Source organism: Leptonotus elevatus, chromosome 4, assembly GCF_054856555.1.
Source record: "Leptonotus elevatus isolate MCC_2025b chromosome 4, RoL_Lele_1.0, whole genome shotgun sequence".
NCBI lineage: Eukaryota > Metazoa > Chordata > Actinopteri > Syngnathiformes > Syngnathidae > Leptonotus > Leptonotus elevatus.
The window spans coordinates 10,092,906-10,112,638 of NC_141242.1; the positions used below are offsets into that span (position 1 = coordinate 10,092,906).

At 39.4% G+C, this 19,733-nt stretch overlaps 1 long non-coding RNA gene across 2 annotated transcripts in view; it reads right to left on the reverse strand.

Annotated features, from left to right (window-relative positions):
• Positions 1 to 19,733, reverse strand: part of LOC147175442 (uncharacterized) — a 112,088-nt gene that overhangs the window by 81,234 nt on the left and 11,121 nt on the right. Inside the window, exon 3 of one of the 2 annotated variants that reach the window (XR_015094654.1) lies at positions 7,214 to 7,412. The exons of the other annotated variant lie outside the window; for it this stretch is intronic. This is a non-coding gene — a long non-coding RNA (uncharacterized LOC147175442). Of the gene's footprint in view, positions 1 to 7,213; positions 7,413 to 19,733 lie in introns of those variants that run through there. 2 annotated transcript variants of the gene reach the window in all.

Sequence of the window (19,733 nt, forward strand, 5' to 3'; positions counted from 1 at the left end):
CCATTACAAAAAAAAAATCACAATTTAAATACCTCAACTGTGTTAGCGGTACTACACACATGCCCCCCCCCCCCTCCAAAAAAAAGGCTCCAAGGCTCACAAACACTCATCTGCTTGCCGCCACGTAATGAGTCTGTTTGATGGCCAAGCGATTTGTGGGTCAGCGAGCATACGTTACAGATCCAATTTAAGCTCTGATTGCTTGTACTCTGGAGGAGCTGGGAAAACGTGTTATTGAAATTTAATACCACATCATTTCTTCTGCCTCCCGTGCAGTGACTAAGGTATGCTTACATGACTCCCGTGCAAATGGGGGTGGGTCGGTGGTGGGGAGACAATCCAATGATGCCTGGCCAAACCCAAAGAGGATTTACTGTATTTTTGTTTACGCATGAGAGTTCTGGTGGTCTGCGGGTCTTGCTAAACACAGATCCAATTAGGAGGCCCTGAAGGCAACACGGAGAGCAGCCACTCACTTGACTGCAGTGTTTGGCATCATGTGATATATCACTTTGATCGTGCCTTTTCCAGCACTGTGCACACGCAGTCACTTTTTGACGCATGACATTGTAGTGTTTAACAAGTTCAACAAATTCAACAAGCGTAGACTTCTTTTGAGTATATATTAATATAGGGTTGCTAATTTTTTCAGCAGAGATGTTGCACAAAGCATATGTTTTTGAAAATTATTTATATTACCATTTATTACTGCTGTAACAGCAAAATGTCCACTCTGGGATCAATAAAGGATGTTCTTTTGTCTTTTGCTCAGAACCAAATGCACACATTTTTACACAAATCTTTCAAACTTTTTTATATAATTTGAACACTAAACATTTTATTTTAATAGGTGATATACTTTATAATATATTTATAATATTTTTTTGTATTATTTACTTTACTGGAAAATAATGATAATGTCTACTTGTGCAAGATAAAAAATGATTTTGTTTATACTTCATACATTGTTTATGCTTTGTATAACATTTTTAAATATTCATAACATGAATGTGTAAATATTTATATTCCTCCATATTGTTATAATATAATATTTAGTTTGTATTGCATTTGCCAATTCATTTTTATAATATCCAAAAACGTAATACCCGTCCATTATAAATTCTTTAAAATTCGAAAACAAAATTGTATAAAGTGCAGTTTACTTAATATTATATGTTGTTGCAGTATTTAAAAAACTTGCCTACTTAAAATATTGCACATGTTAACATCGACTACTGTACAAGATGAAAGAAATATTTAAAAATAATGTCTCCAAACTGCAGCCAGTTGCCGGGCACAAAGAGCCAAACAATTAGAGAAGGGGTCACCAGCATGGTAGCCCATGAGTCTAATTAAAATTGCTCACCGGTGATGAGACAATGTAATTTTCTAGGAATGTGATCATTTGAAAATGTAAACACTGGTAAAGATTTGTAGAAATATAGTGTTGCATTATTATGTTTATCCCCTTCGTAGTGATTGTGAGAAATCCTCAACATGCTGATAGTCTTCACATAAATTATCATTAATTAATAATAATAACATTTAAAGTTCATTTTAAAAAATCACCACAGGACCACACGTTGCACCCCAAAAATTATTTTTACTGTATTATTTAAATTTTAAAATTATAACATTGTTTGTATGTTTTTATATTATCATAATCTGCATATATATATATATATATATATATATATATATATATATATATAACTTAATTTTTGACCGTGTTGCGAAGACATTAGCATGAGGGTGGTTGATGGGGTTAATGCAGCAAACAGCAAATCGCTCGCATCTAAATTAAAATCTGCTGAACAGCGGCAACATTCCATTAATAGTCGCAGCAACTCACAGGATTCTATTCCAGAAAAAGTGAAATCAAATGCTGGTGCAGAGGCTAATTGAGAGTTCAATTGAGCAGCATGCAGGCTGGCGTGGCCCAGATTTATTAATGCTGCCCCCACCCCGCCCCCAACCCACACACGCACACATATGCTTACTCTACATATCTATATTAAACTTAATAGTCTGTTACATTGCGCCTTAACCTCGGCTCTCATACATGATTACCTTCTGATTTCTTTGCAAAATGGCACATAAACACGGGGCAGGGTTTTATCAGCGTGTCACTGAGTTTGTTTCCGGTGACGGCCCCCACACCTCTACCCGCCGCCCCCTCCCAAGTGCTTGGTTAACGTGTCACGCTAACGGCTGATTAATTTGCTCCCTTCACGTTTGCCGGGGTATTTTACAAACATTTGGCAAAGCTACTTCCACTACATTAGAATTAGCAGAGTTACAGAGCACATGGGAAATATTTGGGTTGTAAAGTATACCACCCAAGCCCCCTCCCCAATTTTAATTCCAATTTGTTGCCTTGTGATTTTGAGAATATATGCCTGTAAGTATGTTTTTTGTAGTTTTTGTTGCTGCTCCACGTGTTGGAAGTATCAGTTGGACATATCATAATTATTGCAACGATGCTAGATTCCGTTAGCCCATTAAGGGCATTTCATTGTTGTATGTTAGCATCAAGCTAGCTGACTTTTATTAGAAAAGTTTAAAGTTAGTTGGTTGAGTTGAACGTTTTGGTTTTAACATGCCAATGTTTTGTACCTTATTTACATATCTAATGTACTCTATTTAATGTTTATACTTGGGCTCATGAAAATAATGCTTCATTAAAACATTAATGACTCAAATTCCCTTTAATGCTACTATATTTTTCTTAGCATGCCATTAACGACCCAAAATTGGCCTACCCCGTAGTCCCTAAAAAGGAGAACGCTAAAATGGAGGAGACTCATGCATCGCCGCCTATTCTCTATTTTGAGAGCGAAGAGCACACGCTAGGCTAAAAGCCTGGGCTGCTAATGCACCGCCAAGCTAGTAAGCGACAGCTCCTGAGGAGAGACATGACATGTCATGCGTGCCAAGCATTTTATCCACGTAATCAAAGAATTGACTTGAAGAGTGTCCACAGGTAGTATTGTAACCCCGTCTCGCGTTAACTTGTTATAGATCTATTTTATTCAGCAACTCTAAAAAATAGCTCACATTGGAATTCTGTTGCACGTAACATAATCTGCTTCTCTTGCGACAGAACCCGGCGTCACTTCCGAGTGTGCATCAGTATAGTGCTTAATAACATAAAACACATGAACACAATGGGAAAATGTGTTAGTATGACACGATATGCAAACATATTTACTGTATTATTGCAATAAGATAAGCGTATTTGTCCACTTTTGGGTTAACTTGAAAATTGTTAAAATGCCGTAAACGTGGAATAATACGTAAAATATAAGTAGTACCCCTTGTTCTGACATTGCTGCATTGAGTATTCTATATTTAATGACAATTTATTTATTTATTTATTTATTACATCATTGCAACCCGCTCGAATAGTTACAATGCATACCAGCAATTAGCCTAACTACAAAATAGACAATAAATAAATACAGATGGGAGGGGCGTAATACAGCAATGCAGACCTCCCTTACTACCACTTCAGCCCCCTTAAACACACACTGGCCATTCTGCTGGGCTCTTGACTTACAAATTGCTGCTGTGGCTTTCTAGGGAGAAGGAAAAGAAAGCTTTGAGAGAGAGAGAGAGAGAGAGAGAGAGAGAGAGAGAGAGAGAGAGAGAGAGAGAGAGAGAGAGAGAGAGAGAGAGAGAGAGAGAGAGAGAGAGAGAGAGAGAGAAAAGCCCACTCGGGACACTTATGTTCCCCGTGCAATAATAAAGGCAGCAAAGCCTGTCACTGGCTAACAGTCAACGCATTGTTTCCATTTGTCCAACCTCAACGCTGTCAATAAGCTCCCTATCCGTGCTCTACAACCTCCCTATCTTTTCAATCTACTTGGATGACTTCCAAGAACCGTAGCTGGGAGAAAGGCGGAAAACAAAACCAAAAAAACATTAAAATGCCCAGGACGTAAGCCCCTAGTAGGCAAGTGTAAGTCCCTCTTTTAAATGTAATATCAGGGCCTCTTTAGCATGCCAATGAGGCTACATGGAGAATGGCGGTCCCAGAGGATGGCTGACAGGAAGAAGGGCAAGTCCTTTCGTAACATAAAGGGCCAAAGTGGAGAGAGAACGACATTGAGTAAAGACATCAGTTCAAATGGGTGCTCGAACACACATGGAGGGTGGGTTAAAGATGCATGTGATGGATTTTTTCGTTTTTTTGCTCCACTGACACAATATGGGATTTTCTTCATGAGCATGTATTTAAAAAAATATAATGTACCCCCCTGCCATTTTAAAAAGGTGAACTTTAGCCATCGCGTGACTTTTTCTGTGCATTCTTATGATCATTTTCAGCAAGTGTAGCAAATATGAGGTGACCCCCCCTTCGCCCAAGAACGTTTTTTGGGGATATTGAGCCGTATGAGAACAGCCGGTCCATTTCAGGGCTGGTCTAACCCGACGCCGATTATGTTGCATGATGGCCGCCGTCCGCAAACCCTAACACCCCCACTCAACAATTACTCCCAGCCGTTCATCCCCTGCATCGAAGTGTGATTTAAATTTCCCCTTGAGGGACACCAATGACTATAATAATTTATACCATTGTGTTGACCTTCCTAACACAAGACATTAACAACTATTTTTTCTAAAAGCTAAAAGAAGATGAAGAGAGAGAAAAAAAATCCCTTGACTCACAGCCACTGCGTACGCTGTTGCTCAGATTTAAGAGTAATCCAATTAAATGTTAATCAAGTGAATGTAGACTTTTGCTTAAGTGCACTTTTCACAACTCTTCCATAAATTATGTTTTCCACTACATTTGCTTTTGATGGACAATTAATTTTTGGCTTTACCCCTTGCTAATTACTTTTTCTTTGTGGAGACTGCACAATGTAAATATTTGCGTGCGTGTGTGTGCATGCGTGCATGCGCATTGTGAGGTCCGTTTCTTCTAGATTGTTGGGACACACATTTTGATCACATCATTTAAATTCTTATTAGATTCAGGAACACGGGGGTAAAAGTTTTATTTTCATTTTGAGCAGGATTTCAAGCAATTGTCCTTTACTGTTGGGCTTTTTCACAACTTTCATGTGCCATATAATTAACACCACTGAAATAGGCGATGACATGAAATAATCGACAAAATAGTCACAGTGTAATGTAGTGTGACACAATGAGTGACCGACTAAGGAAATCCCTTTGATCCACTGACAGAGAAACTAAGGTGCATGTTCGCAGTTCAGCATTCACAAATTATTTGTTTTTCTTTTTTTCAGATAGTGTATTCATGCCGTGAGGGATATTAGCTCAGGACAAAGCAATAAAAGTAGTACTTTGGTGCCATTTTGGTCTTGCTTTTAGGTTTCATTCATTAGTGTTTTTCAACTGCATTCGAGATGCCCCGTTTTGTTGACGGTCATTGAATGCCTGAATTAACTGGCAAATTTAAATAGAAGTGACACCTCTGGATTATCATTTTATAATTGGTTTTGAATAGTCGAGCCCGCCTCTGTGGGCCACTATTCACTTGATTCTGCTTACATTTGATAAGAGTGTTAAAACTCTTAAGTTCCAAAAGAAAAGTTTAATGACTTAATACAGTTTGTTACTATATTTTTCTCTGCCCATGTGTTATGTCACGACAGTTTGTTATGCTAGCATGCTAGCTAAAACAACTGATGATCCTCATGTGAAGGTGGTTTGTTTTGTTGTGTAATTTGACTAGTACAGTCAGATTAGTAAATAACTCACTAGTCTGCCTAGTCATCAGGAGTAAATTTTCTGTTATCTGACTATTTCTAATAAGAGCAAGCCATTTTGGACAAATTTACATAAAACCAGTCTGAAGTCTTGTACTGAAACGTTGTTCGCCATCTCGAGGAGGAGAAAAACAGTGAGCTATATGACTCAGCAGATATAGCATCATCAAGCTAATTGCTGTTGACATAAGGTACTTTAAGTCCTGTCTTCTGTTTTTCATATTTGATCTTGTCAGAAATAATGGAGTGTGTCACAATGGATTGTGCATGAGAGGATCATCCCCCTCAAAACAGGCTGATGCTAAGGGGAAAAGAATGGGGTGTATAAAACGTTTCAATTCTTGATCCTTGGGAAATATTCACATAAGCATTCCGCAGACACCTGGGAACTTTTAAATTGTGAAAAAGATGCATAATGTCTCCTTTAAAAGTCTGCTTTGTTATTAAAAATGTGCTGTACAGTATATTGAAGTTGTTACACGTTCCCCCTACGGGAGCATAATAATAACGTTAATACAAACGCTAACATCCCGTCTAAATGAAATGACATGAGAAAACGGTGGACGGGGGACTTGGGCGTCCTTGACAAATCCCCCTGACACAAGCGCAAATGCCTGAATTAACTGGCAAATTTAAATAGAAGTGACACCTCTGGATTATCATTTTATAATTGGTTTTGAATAGTCGAGCCCGGCTCCTCTGTGGGCCACTATTCACTTGATTCCGCTTACATTTGATAAGAGTGTTAAACAGAGAGTACGCCACCCCCCACCCCCTCCACCCGCGCCCCCACCCTGGTAGAGTGGAGAATTCCTTGTCGCTTTTCAGACTCTGCCGGGCCGGAGCGAGGTGTTTAACAGACATGTGTCGGAACATTATCTATATATTTGGACCGAGTTCCACTATTGAAGCGTTCAATTTGGCAGTTGAGGTCGAAATCAGTGTTTTTGTTTTATCTCACTTCTTCACAGGGGCGTGCAAAAGGGTGGGGGCGACGAGGCGATGGCCCCGGGCATCCACAGACCTCCGCTGACAAAAAATGTGTTACTCGTCATCAAAATGTCATTTGCCAAGAAATAGCCAGACTTATCAACCATAAAAAAATTCTGAAATCTTCCCTGTCAACAATATCTTTTGAAGGAGCATCGAACTTTTGGTTACAGTGTTTTCAGCGAAAACCCAACAAATTTGTCAGTAACAGTGGCAACGCAAGATGGCTGCCCTCTGGTATCAGCCGTGAGCACAGGTTCCTATACTGTAAACTGTATATGATAAAATGTTCCATCCACACCCAAAACTGTGCCTAAAATTTAAATACGAAAAATCTGTTTAGTTTTTTTTTTTGTGCGGTAGATTAAGAACAACGAAAGAAACACGTTTTTTTTTTATTATATATATTCAATTGCCAATTAAACATGGAAAGAACGAATGAACGAACACGGATTCCGCACGCCTCCTGCGTGTGAAGATGAGGGAGCAGCGGCGTTATCTGCCGATCCCAGAACTTCCCGTGGAGCTCCGGAGAGGGCCAGTATCACGTAGCGCACCCTGCACGGGGAGTGTGCGGCCCGCTGACAGGAAAGCTCCATTAGCCGGCCACAAAGAGGCCAATAGAGAGGAGCGTTTCCTCGGCCAAAGGAGGTTTGTCCGGAGAACGCTCCCGCTTCGCTTTTCCTGACAGAGGATGGTGACACACACACACACACACACACACACAAGGTACTCACATTAATGCACTTGAGTAGAAGTAGGCTACAAATAATTGTGTAAAAGAAAAAAAAGAAAAACACTAGTCAAAATAAAGTTAAAGTACCACTGATTGTCACACCCATCTAAGTGGGGCAAAATCTGTTCTTTGCATTTGACCCATGCCCTAAGGGAGCGGTTAGCAGTGATGCCGCGCTCGGGAATCATTCGGTGATTTTTATAACTTGCAGAGTACTCATTTCTGAGAAGATAAAGGATTAGATGGATGTCACATTCTTGGTGCTATTAACTCATTTGCTCCCAAAAACGTATAAACATGTTCTATTTTAAATATTGTATTTTTTTCTGTTTTGTTTTTTTAAAGCTAAAGCATACAGAAGGCTTTGATGCAGCCTCAGATCTGAAGAGGTCACTTAAAGCAATGGTAGTTATTGCAAAAAACGGCCAGCAGGTGGCAGCAGAGTACACGAGATCAACCAGGGCCATGTTGAAACCATCTTAGTTTTAAACAAGTTTGTGAATAATGATTAAACTTGGCTATATTCTAATGCTAATTGCTGCAAAACGGAAACGGATTCAAATGTAATTTTTTTTCCTGATAAGAGAAGAGACTAATCATTCTTTTGGTAGGTTTCATGTTTTTATAGCAATACAACACAATATTCTGTCGGTCACAATCTAGTAAAATAGCCCGGGAGCGAAGGGGATTGCTTCAGTGAAAATGGCTGGGAGTGAATGAGTTCATATCAAATAATTCTATCAAATATGGCCATGGTTATGTCTGATCTTGCTTTTTTTAATCTGTTGCGCTAGTGTTGCTAATGCTCGATGGTCCGCATTCCTCCAGGTTGCTGCTGACCCTGTTGTTTTCCGCCATACAAATTTCCAAAATCTCAATCGATTAAGATCATGAACATTGTTGACTTTACCTTACTAGCGTTATGACGATCGGTAGGGTAAGATTAGAAAGTGCAGATATGTGTGCGCAAAAATGAATACTCAAGTGTATAGTACCAAAAGTTACCTGAAAAATGTACTTTAGTTATTTGTACTTAGTTACTCACACACGACGGTTTGGTTTCGCCAAACACACATGGCGAAAGGACACCTTGTAAATAATCACAAGTCAAGCCTCCCTCTTTCTGTCTTTGATAGTCACGCTGACCGCCACTTTGTTCCATTGTGAGACACAAGTCTTAAGTCGCGTCGGAGGTGACTTTTTTTTTTCTTCCCCTCCCCTCAAATAATGCTTGGCAGGCGTCCAGAGCCAGAGATGAGTATGTTTGGACTGGCCCCAGCCCCGCGCGTGCTGCCTCAGCTCAAGACAATGGGACGTGGACATGGAAGTGGGCCTGGGCCAGATGAGGAAAAGGAGATAGCGAGGGTGGGATGAGGGGTGGAGGTGCGCCGAGAGCAGACTGGTAAGCCGTTATGGGACCCTGTGGCGGAAGGGCATTGTTCGGCAGAGGAAAAGCACAACAACAATAAAAAAAACAACTCTTCCTGAATCTTTTTATATGATTATGCGGGGAACAATTGAGTGGGTGGGATCCGCTGCTTTGAGGATACTGCAAAGAGGGGCGGGTGGGGGAGCTCCTTGGAGACTTGGAATAATCCCTTCACACCTTAGCTCGGAACGTCAGCAGGAAAATAAAACAATGAGAGTTGTTGCTGAGCACGAGGCGTATTGATCAAGAACAGTGTGTCCATTGAGAAAGATTACAATGGCCTTTGGCCCGTGACACATTAAGCAATGAACTAAGGGTTAATGAGGAGAAAAGTGAATCCAAATGGAGTTGAGCAATGTACATGATGCAAAGTCAATGGACGCATATTCGCGGACAGCCTTGGCATGGTACGTAATCCACAAAAGTTCATTAAGTTCATCAAGATTAAGAAGAAACTCTGTGTGAGGTTGATATGATGTAAAATACTCCAATTGTGACATCATAGTCAAAATTCAGAAGGGCTTGCTCAGACTCATTTAGGGCAATCAGCATCTGGGCAGGCACTTCAGACCTGAATATCAAATTCCGTAGAAAACTGGATAGTTTGAAAGTACTTATTCTGGCTGACATTAACATAGAGCCATCAATGTCACTACTTGGTGTAGAAGTCATATATTGTACACTATGACATAAGAGAAAATTGTACAGTATGAGTTTGTGCATGTGCGATGGCCCCAGCATGTCGAGCTGGGTGTCAGAGCGTTGATATTGCTTGGCAGTAGATATTCACTCAAGCCTAAGGTCACGCACCTGATATACCTTTGAATCCTGCTACTTTGCCGGAGTGCACACAGCTCTCGGGGGGAACGATGCAAGCGCAGATAAGAGTCGGGTGTGATGTTGTGCTCCAGCTTTTCCCTCAAGCTCTAACATACCGTCTTCATCTTGACCTCATGAGGGATTTTTTTTTCTCTCTCTCTCTCTCCCTCTCTACACTGGTTACGTTCCATATGCTGGATGGGCTATTGTCTGTAAAATGCAGTCGAGTTTTTCACAATCCAATACATTCCCGATTTATATTAACTCATTCACTGTCATTGACGGCTATAGACGTCAAAAATGTATTTGAACTATTTCTATTAGTTTTACACTTTTTCCACTTTTGTTAATAAGTATGAAAACCTAAAAAAAAAAATGTTGGTAACATTTAGAACAGATGTAAAATTTGTGATTAATTGTGAGTTAAATATTGAAGTCATGTGATTAATTACAATAAAAAATTCTAATCGCCTGACGCAATTTAAAAAAGAAAAAGAAAAGATTATTAAAAATTAGGGGCGTCAGGCAATTAAAATTTTTAATTGTAATTAATCGCGTGACTTCACGAGTTAACTCACGATTAATCACAAATTTTATATCTGTTCTAATCGCCTGATGCAATTTAAAAAATAAAAAGAAAAGATTATTAAAAATTAGGGGCGTCAGGCAATTACATTTTTTAATTGTAATTAATTGCATGACTTTACTAGTTAACTCACGATTAATCACAAATGTTATATCTGTTCTAAATGTACAATAAAAAAAATGGTTTTCACACTCTTGTTAACAAAAGTGGAAAAAAATATGTTAAACTAAAAGAAATAGTTAAAATGAATTGTTGACGTATATAGCCGTCAATGGCAATGAATGAGTTAAAGAGGACATATATGGAAAATGTAATGCAGCCCTACAGGTGCAGTGTAAAGTGTCTCAAACCCAGCGGGTTGTCTTAAAACTTTGCCAAACAATTATGAGCGTTCATACTAAGATGTAGCGAAAGCCTCTACTCAACTGTGGTGCTGCATGACGATGAACATGTATGAGCGTAGCAGGACAGAGTGGTTGGGGTTCATCAGAGATCAACTTTAAGCCCCTTCCTATTTGCAATAGTGATGGATAGGCTGACAAATGAGGTTAGACTGGAACCCCTATTGACCATGATGTTTGCAGGGAGCAGGTGGAGGAACATTTTGAGAGGTGCAGGCATGCACTTGAAAGGGGAGGAATAAAGATGAGCTGAAGTCAGAATATGCTGTTATGTAATAGCTAGAAGAGTCTTTCCAAGGATGAAGGGGAAAGTATATAAAACGGTGGCGAGGCCGCCCATGATGTACAGATTGGAGACAGGAAGCAGAGATGGAGGTGGCGGAAATGAAGATGTTGAGTTTTCCTTTAGGAGTCACCAGGATGGATAGGACTAGAAATGAGCTCATCAGGGGAGCAGTCAAGGTTAGATGTTTAGATGGCTTGGACTAGTCTAGAGGAGCGATCGTCAATATGTCGGTAGAAGGGTGATGAGTTAGGAGCAGCAAGGACTGAGAGCAAGAGGAAGACCTAAGAGAAGATTAATGGATGTAGTGAGGGAGGAAGATGCAGAAGTGTGTACAGTGATGCCTTGAGATACGAGTTAAATTTCTTCTTTCGTCAATGAAAACTACACAAAAATAACACACATTTTTCACCAGACTAACACTAGACTAGACCAGACTAAATCCCTCATTAATAAACAATAATTGGGACTAAATCAGTATGCATTTTTGTCGACTAATGAAGACAAGACAAAAATGTACTTCACGTAATAAAAACTAAAATCTATGGTTATCTATAGTTCATGAATGAAAACGATTATTTGATTTTGTAAAATCTCTGCTAAAGTGGATTCACGGTGAAAGGTTAAAAAAAAGAAAAAATAAATTATAACGGAACATTAATCCAATGGCTCTAACGTTCCAATAATAATGTTAATCCAACCGCTAACTAATGCCGGCTAACTTACTAGCTCATAGCATGGAGCCTTAGTAGCTACTTGTGATATACAGTAATAGTGTGTGAAGTTATTTTTCCATCAAAAAGATGAGAGAAAATTTGATGTAAAATAGTTTTAGATCCGAAATGTTCAACATAATCTGCTGACAACAAAAAAATACAGGGGTTAAATGATTAATACTAGACTAAAACGTTGACAGTTGTTGTTGACTAAAACTAGACGAATAAAATTGTGTTTTCTTGGACTAAAATAAACACTAAAATGCTAGATTTATAGTGAACTAAAAATGGACCAAATAAAAACGGGATGAGGTTGACTAACTATGATAAAAACTGACAAGCAAGATTGAAACTGGACTAAAACTGAGACTACATTTAAAAATGGCGGATAAAATTAACACTATTCTCTGACCACCAAATCATTAAAAAGAATGCCACACAAGTCCTGACTCACTCTGTCTGTTTAACCATGTGACATCTCCCAACCAATCAGCAAAGACACATCATTATTCACATTTGTTAGAAAGTTTAACTGGGGAAGGAGAAAATGGGAGTAAAAAAAAATATTTCCACAGTGTGAGAAAATCAAATAAACCTTAACCCACTGACCTTTTTGTTAAAAAAAACAAAACAGTACCCATTTATTACAAGAGGGGCTCCCCGAGGGGGTTTGGAGGCAGAGACTTAAGCAGGCTGTAAATGTCATCTTTGCTTTGACACATTACTGACAAGCGAGTCACGGGCCCATTAGTAAGAGTGACGCTTCGGCCCAGCTAACAAGCTGTTCTTTCCAAATGCATGTACAAAGAAGAGACCAACATTTCCATCATTATGGTAGTATTAATACTCAGTGTTGGACAAATAAAGTCAAGTATCAGATTACAGGGACCAAGCCAATCAACCTTTGTGCATTCTCATGAAAATCACACACTATTTCCTTTTTCTTAATAACATCATGAGATTCAACGTCAACAGTAGGGGTGGCAAAGCATTTGGTGAATGTCACTATATGTCAAACTTTGAATGTCTCGGTCTCATATTTTACCACCAGAAGTGAAATTTACTTGAGTGCAACTTTTGCTTCCCAAACCCCCCCCCCCCCCCCCCACCGCACCATTATGTTGCCTTCTGGAAGTTGTGACCCAGACCACACGGCATGGCTGGGGGAAGTGGCAACTGTCTGCGCACGCCATTAATCAGGCCCACAGAGGACCCGCTTCCATCCAGATGGGGAGCCTCGGAACATCCAGAGGAAAATAAGCGGGCTAATTAATTCTTATTGTTGTGGACAGACGGAGATTAGAAAACTTGGACGGGGACGAAGAGAGGAAGTGGAAACACTAAGTCACCTTTAACAAAGCTGTTGATTCACAATATGTCCGCCCTTTGATAGCATCATTTTCTGGATGTATGACCTGGAGTGCTGCGTGAATGGCGTTGTAAAGAGAGGTTAATGAACGATAAGGAGCGCGGTGCATCGCGGGCCACATGGGGGACTCTTAGTCCACCCGTTTTCCCTAAAAATAAATGAGATAGCAAAATAACTCCCTTAAGCACTTCAGTCTGATATGAAGGAAGAATGAGGAATATAAAGTCTGGCTTTGGTACACAGAATCAAACTGTGGAGTCATGTCTTTTTTTCCCCCCTACCAAATTTGAATCAGCTTGTTAGAAAGTGCAATATAATCTCATCTAATTGACCATTCCTGCATCAATTATATGTAAATATTCATTTAGAAAGCAAACAATTGACAGAATGTCTTTGTATTATGAACTTTCCTTTGAGAAAGTCATATCTTCTCCAGCGAGAAGGTCATTTTTGTATTGGACAAGAACAGGAACATTTCTATGTAAGATAAATATCTGCAGAATTATTATTTTTTTTAACTCTGCCAGTACTAGTTTTATTCATTATGTATTTCAAATAACACTGCCCAATGTAACTATGTTTAAATTAAAGATGGAGTTCGCAGTCTTGCAAAAGCAAAAATATGTAAAAGTCTTAAGTTAAAACTCTAAACTCAAAAAATTTCGAAACTAGTCACGGTATGACAAAACTGTCCAACTGTAGACTTTAGAGACAGAAGGTGTAACCAAATAATCGTAATCACTTTTACGTGCACACCACACACACACACAGCAACAAAAATTAAAGGACAGCCCACGGGACAAATAATGGATAAATATATGTAATTATGATTTCCAATACAGACGACTGTATCGTTGGGCCTGGCAAACAACCGCCAATCATGTCAATCTCAGTGATTTGTCACCTCGCATAGCTTTAAATGATTGTATATTCTGAAAAAATACAAAAACAAACCAGTAACATTTCATGTTTGGCAACTTCCCAACATGAATAAAGCATGCTACTATAACATAGTGGTCTTGGCTTATGTCTACCTCTACTCAGTGCATATTGCTCATACACTTGTGTGCACATGTGTGAGGAGTGTAGCTTTAATTAAGGATGCAAAGGTGGGGGTAATGAAGTGAAGCTACGTTCAAATCTTGCTAGCGCCCTGAACACCGCAGAATTCACTTTTAATCTTGGAATGATACAGATTTTGGACTGCATCTTCAAATTAGACATTTTTCTTTTTTTTTGTAAAAATTCAAAGCAGTTTTAAAACGTCAAGAAATGACCTCCACCCTTTTTTAGCCTCCCTGAATTCAACCTGCTTTGAAAGTCTACTAATTACTAAAACCCAAGGCAGAACTTGGGTGTTGAAACGAGGCGCATGCCCAATACATGTGGAAGTGGGATCCCAGTGTGTTAAGAAAAAAAGCTCATAAAAACATGGACTGTATTTTCACCCATGGAGGCAGCACTTCATTACTTAGCCGCCCAATTATGCTTGCCCATTAGTAATTGCAGATACAATACAAATGGATGCTAACTATAAGCGTGGTAAACAATCTATAAAACCAACAGCACATTTTTCAACCCTTCCTTAGGTGTGCTACAAAAGATTTAATTTACCCAAAAAAGAAAACTGTCACCCACTGTGAGAACTAGCAGGTATGCTACACTTTTTGCTCTCTGGTCTTATGCGGACATTGTCCCTGATGAACCCGCGAGCGTGCTCCTCAACCCTGCGTGTAAACGTATGAAGGCATCTATTATTTGTTTCCGTCCGGAGGGGAGAAAAAAAGGTCTCCAACATCATTATTTTCCCTTCAAAAGCGACTTAAACGGCGCGGCCTAATTTGCCAGCCGTAATTATAGGTCACGCTCCCCTTTTTGTAATTTATAAAACCTTTTGTTCTTATCAATAATGAATGGGCTTTAGCAAATCACGGCGCTATAATATTTGGATATTATGATTATGCTAATGCATTAGGGACCTTAAAAGCCTTATCGGGGCCAGGTCCGTTGCTCTATTAAGCAGAAGTTGGACGCAAATTGCTTATGTTAATGCCCCAGTTGTACCCAGACAGCATGAGGAGCCCGCAATTAATTTCATCCAGGCGCTGGATGGACAGGCACATTTATTTCCCTTCAAGAGGATGCTGGTGTCTCACCCCCACCTCCACCCAGCACCCCCTACTACGCCACCACCTCCTCCACATCTCAGGTCCTCTCATTGCTAGAAGAGGGAAGGCTCAGAGAACAAGAGGGCAGCGCTGACTTACAGAAGCAACGCCTGACCTAATTGAACACAAAAAAAAAAAAAGCAGAGCGAGGGGAGGACGGTGTGAGAGACACAAGAGGCGGAATATTTATTCATCCCGCTGACAAGTGTTTTCACAAGCCAAACCTGTTTTATTAATTATGTTTGACATATCCCTAATTACTTCCATTTACGTCTCGTCTGCTCAAAGCAGATGATTACACTGCATATCAAGCCGCTGCAGGGGAAGGCGACTCGGTTAGATCTTATTCTATATGTAGGTAGAGTCCAAATAATGCTTCTTAAATTGCAAGTGAAGTATTCACAGTGCTCTCCTTTTGCTACCATAGACACGTTATAATCCAGCCTTATTCCAAAATGGATTCTACTCATATTTTTTTTATTCTACTCACCAATACATCTCCATCCATTTTCTTAACCGCTTATTCCTAACAAGGAATGTTATGGGTGCTGGAGCCTATCCCAGCTGGTTCGGGCACACACTGAACTGGTTGCCAGCCAATCCAGGGCACACAGAGACGAACAACCACTCACAATCAAACCTAGGGACAATTTAAAGTGTTCAATTAACCTGCTTGTGCATGTCTTTGGAATGTGGGAGGAAACCTGAGAACCCGGAGAAAACCCACGCAGGCAAGGGGAGAACATGCAAACTGGAAGGCCGAAGTCACCGTGCCACGCATCAATACATCTCATAACATGAAAAACTCTTTAGCGGTAGGTATTTGATCATTTATGTTTAAAAAAACAAAAACACAGGTTTGTGTGTTGAGGGGGAAGGGGGGGTCAATTTTGCAATAAGACACTGACAAAAAAGAAAGCGCTCTCAATATTTTCAGAACGAACTGTTTTGTGGATAATTGACTTTCTCTGGTCATGATTCGGTTGGATGAAGATACAGAGCCACTTTCAAGGTGTGTCTGAAACACTCAACGGCTACCAAAAAAAAACCTGTTGTCTATTGACATCATGACAGTTAAATACAGTTAAATACTGTTATTGGTGTTTGTATGCCCCCCCCCCCCCTCCAAAAAAATGAAAAATAAAAACAGTTCTTGAATGGCATCGTGACATGTAAATCAGTGGTATTTGTATGGTCAATTTGACACCCCCCACCCCCTCCAAAAAAAACCATGAAATGTTTTTTTATTGACATGTCAATCATTGGTGCTTTTAAGTGGACCCACCCTCTGCAGAAGGGATGGTGGTTGCACCAAAAGGGGAGTCTTGCAAAGCAAACATGGCGAAGCAGCATTTAGCTGCTATGCTGCATGCAAATGGAATAAGTTGCCATCAGAATTGAAGTAAATGTTGTCAATATATATTCTTATTGAAATTTTAATAAGCTACCTTTTTGTTGTCTCTGTCTCTATCTTCAATTCTGTTTATTAATGTTTTTCAGCTGTGTATATGAACTGTGCTATACAAATACGTTTCTGCCTTGCACAAAGCTCACCACTGTCTAAATCCTCCACAGATGCAATGCCCCTGTTATCACTTCAAAGTCAAAAGGTAAGCAGAGCTGCATTGAGTTTTGATGGCTGCACAAATGAGTCGTGTTAGAACAGCATTATCTTCTGATACCCAGCATGCGCTTGATTGCTCAATGTTGTCAGTACAGTGGTAGTGGGAGATAGTCGCAGGGCTCTGTCCCTGGTTGTCATGGTAACAAAAGCCATATTTGTAATTGGTATAGGCTCCAGTACCCCGCGACCTTTGTGAAGAATAAGCGGTTCGGAAGATGGATGGATGGATGGATGGATATACAGTGGCTCACTTATACTGTATGAGACAGGGTCGCCTTTAAAAATTGGCTATTTTTAACGAGATAAGGAATATCATGATGACGTAATGGCGTAAAAAGTGTTTTACTGGTTTAAACTGTTGGTGGAATGCATATTATGTCTCCTTTTTTTTTGCACAAATTGGAGTTCAACCAACATTTCAAAAATATTCCCGTGAGTTTGCTTGGTGGGGATCAATATGAAAAGACTTTAATCCCAGGCACATGCAACAATCCTACCTGTTAGTACTTCTAAGGCGGTACAATTTGGAGGTGCGCCAATATTTTCAGGAAAATATGCCTGACAATAAGTCGCACAAAAACTGAGTTGTGTGTCTTTGGCTTTTGTGTAAATTCATTCATAAAAGTTCCAAATCTGTAGAAAGTTCTAGTCTATATTTATTCCTTATTAAGGAATACGACATATGTTTGTTTTCTATGTGTCATCATTTTTTTTACTCCAAAGCTTTGTGTTGGGCTTGTCAAAAGAAGACCCCAAACCATTTCCCTCAATGTCCTTCACCTTCCCTGGACAATTCCCATAGCCATGATGACAACTTTTTCCTGTCCACATGCACTGGAATGTTGTCAAAATGACATGGAGCTATAAAAAGCAGAGCAACAATAACATTTTTGTGAATATAGAATCGAGCGTCAATGTCAAACGTGCCCATGTGGGATTGGTGTCGGTTTGAGGATTCTATTCTTTGTGAGGCTTCCTGAAAGTAACTTGAAAGGGGACACATTATGGAAATTTGACTTTTTAAGGGCTTGTGTGCAAAAAGTTGGGTGTCTGGAGTGCCTGGCTACCCATCATGTGTGAAATTATTCCAGGTGGCGTGGGGAAGTGCTGCCTCCATGAGTGAAAATCATGTGAACTTCTGTTTGCAAGGGTGCACATCTCCTACGCTTTCTGCAGCTGGATGACAGTCAACACCACAAAAACTCACTAAGTTTACGTTGTTTATGCAAGCAGTAGTTTAGGGCTCAGTTTGTTTATTTGACATTTATTTGCTTTTAACTGTTTTTTTTAATCAAATATTTAAGTAGGCTACAGTATTAGCAATTTATATGCTAGTGTAATTTCATGCTGGTCATTCAAATTCTTTTTTTGACATGGTCACTGGCAGTAAAACATTTGGCAATCACTCAAGGCATTAGTGTCTGCTTAATTCAGGTGTTTCAACATAATGTAAAAAAAGCACCTTTTTCGAAGACATCTCTTCATTTTCGTTTTTTAATTCGCAGCCCACCCTCCAGGCACATATTATTCAAACATTAATATAAAGAAGAAGTATACATCAAAAAGTGTCAGATTTGACTTGGTCATGCATATTCTATCCGGTCTTTGCGCGACCGCTGCCGTCCGCCTTATTGCAATCACACACCTTAAATAACCGGCCGATTGATGGATTGATTATGTCCCTATTTCCGCATTCGATACAGTTAAATTTTAATGACCTTTTTTGGCGCCCTCGCTTTTCACTTATGTTTAGATAATACACTTTATGCAAATGGTGGAATTCTATAAATTTTAGATTTGTCTCTATTTATCTCGCGGAGATGTTCATTGTGGAATGCAATTACAGTCAAGTGATAGCATCCACATGTGCACACACGTGCCCAAACAAACACACACAGTTAAATGTGGTGTAAAAGTGCACTTATTATCAGAAACAACAAATGAAATACTCTTATTACTTTATTGTATTAACTTGTCATTAGCAACATGCTGGTGTAGCCGTTGTTTGTGTTAGCTACAAGGGGCAAGGTAAACACGGAAATGCACTCTTTTGTTTGTCTTCATTCTTCTTCTTCCCACACCCTTATGCTTGGTAATGGCCGCCGGTAAGTCAGAAGACATCAACTTGACTCTATTAATTACCACCTGATCCTTTCTTCCGGGATAATTAGGTGCCCATTAGTTCTAATCAAGTAGTTGCTTAATTATGGCAGTAATTAGTCTAATGGTGTAGCAAATTGAAGCTTTATCACTTTCAGATACTTAATGTGCTTGGCAGAATACATCAAAAGTGTCAAGGTTTGGACATAATGTTTATATGCCAACATAAATGTAGAATTTTACTTTTATGTTTTCATAAAGGCAATTTACACAATTCTATGTTGACGTTCATGCTGTGGCAATACTGATTCCAGTGACAATTGCAATGAAATGCGTATATATTCTATTCTAATGCATATAACACTAATAAATTAACGTATAAAATGATAGGCTCGTTGGTTGAATTCTCTTATAAGAGTTTGTGAAAGTACTTTTTTGTATGTCCTTATATGATGGATATGTCCACCAAATTTTGGGTCAAGCAATGATTCTGGTGTTTTGCCTTTTGTTTTTTTTAAGTTTCATTTTTCATGGAAGGTTTGAAATTCCCATTAAATGTTTACACCATATATGCCCGCATCAAATAGCAACGGCAAAACAGCTTTGCGATTTATCTTTGCCTGTTTTCCTAGGTTAGCTCGTAAGACTTTGTCAAAATTGCTACTTTAGACCAAAATGGCCGATTTTTTATCAAAATGGCCAACTTTGATATGGGTCCTTGAGACTTCATGGTGAATCCTTAACCATATCATCAAATTAGGATGCCATGTGTTT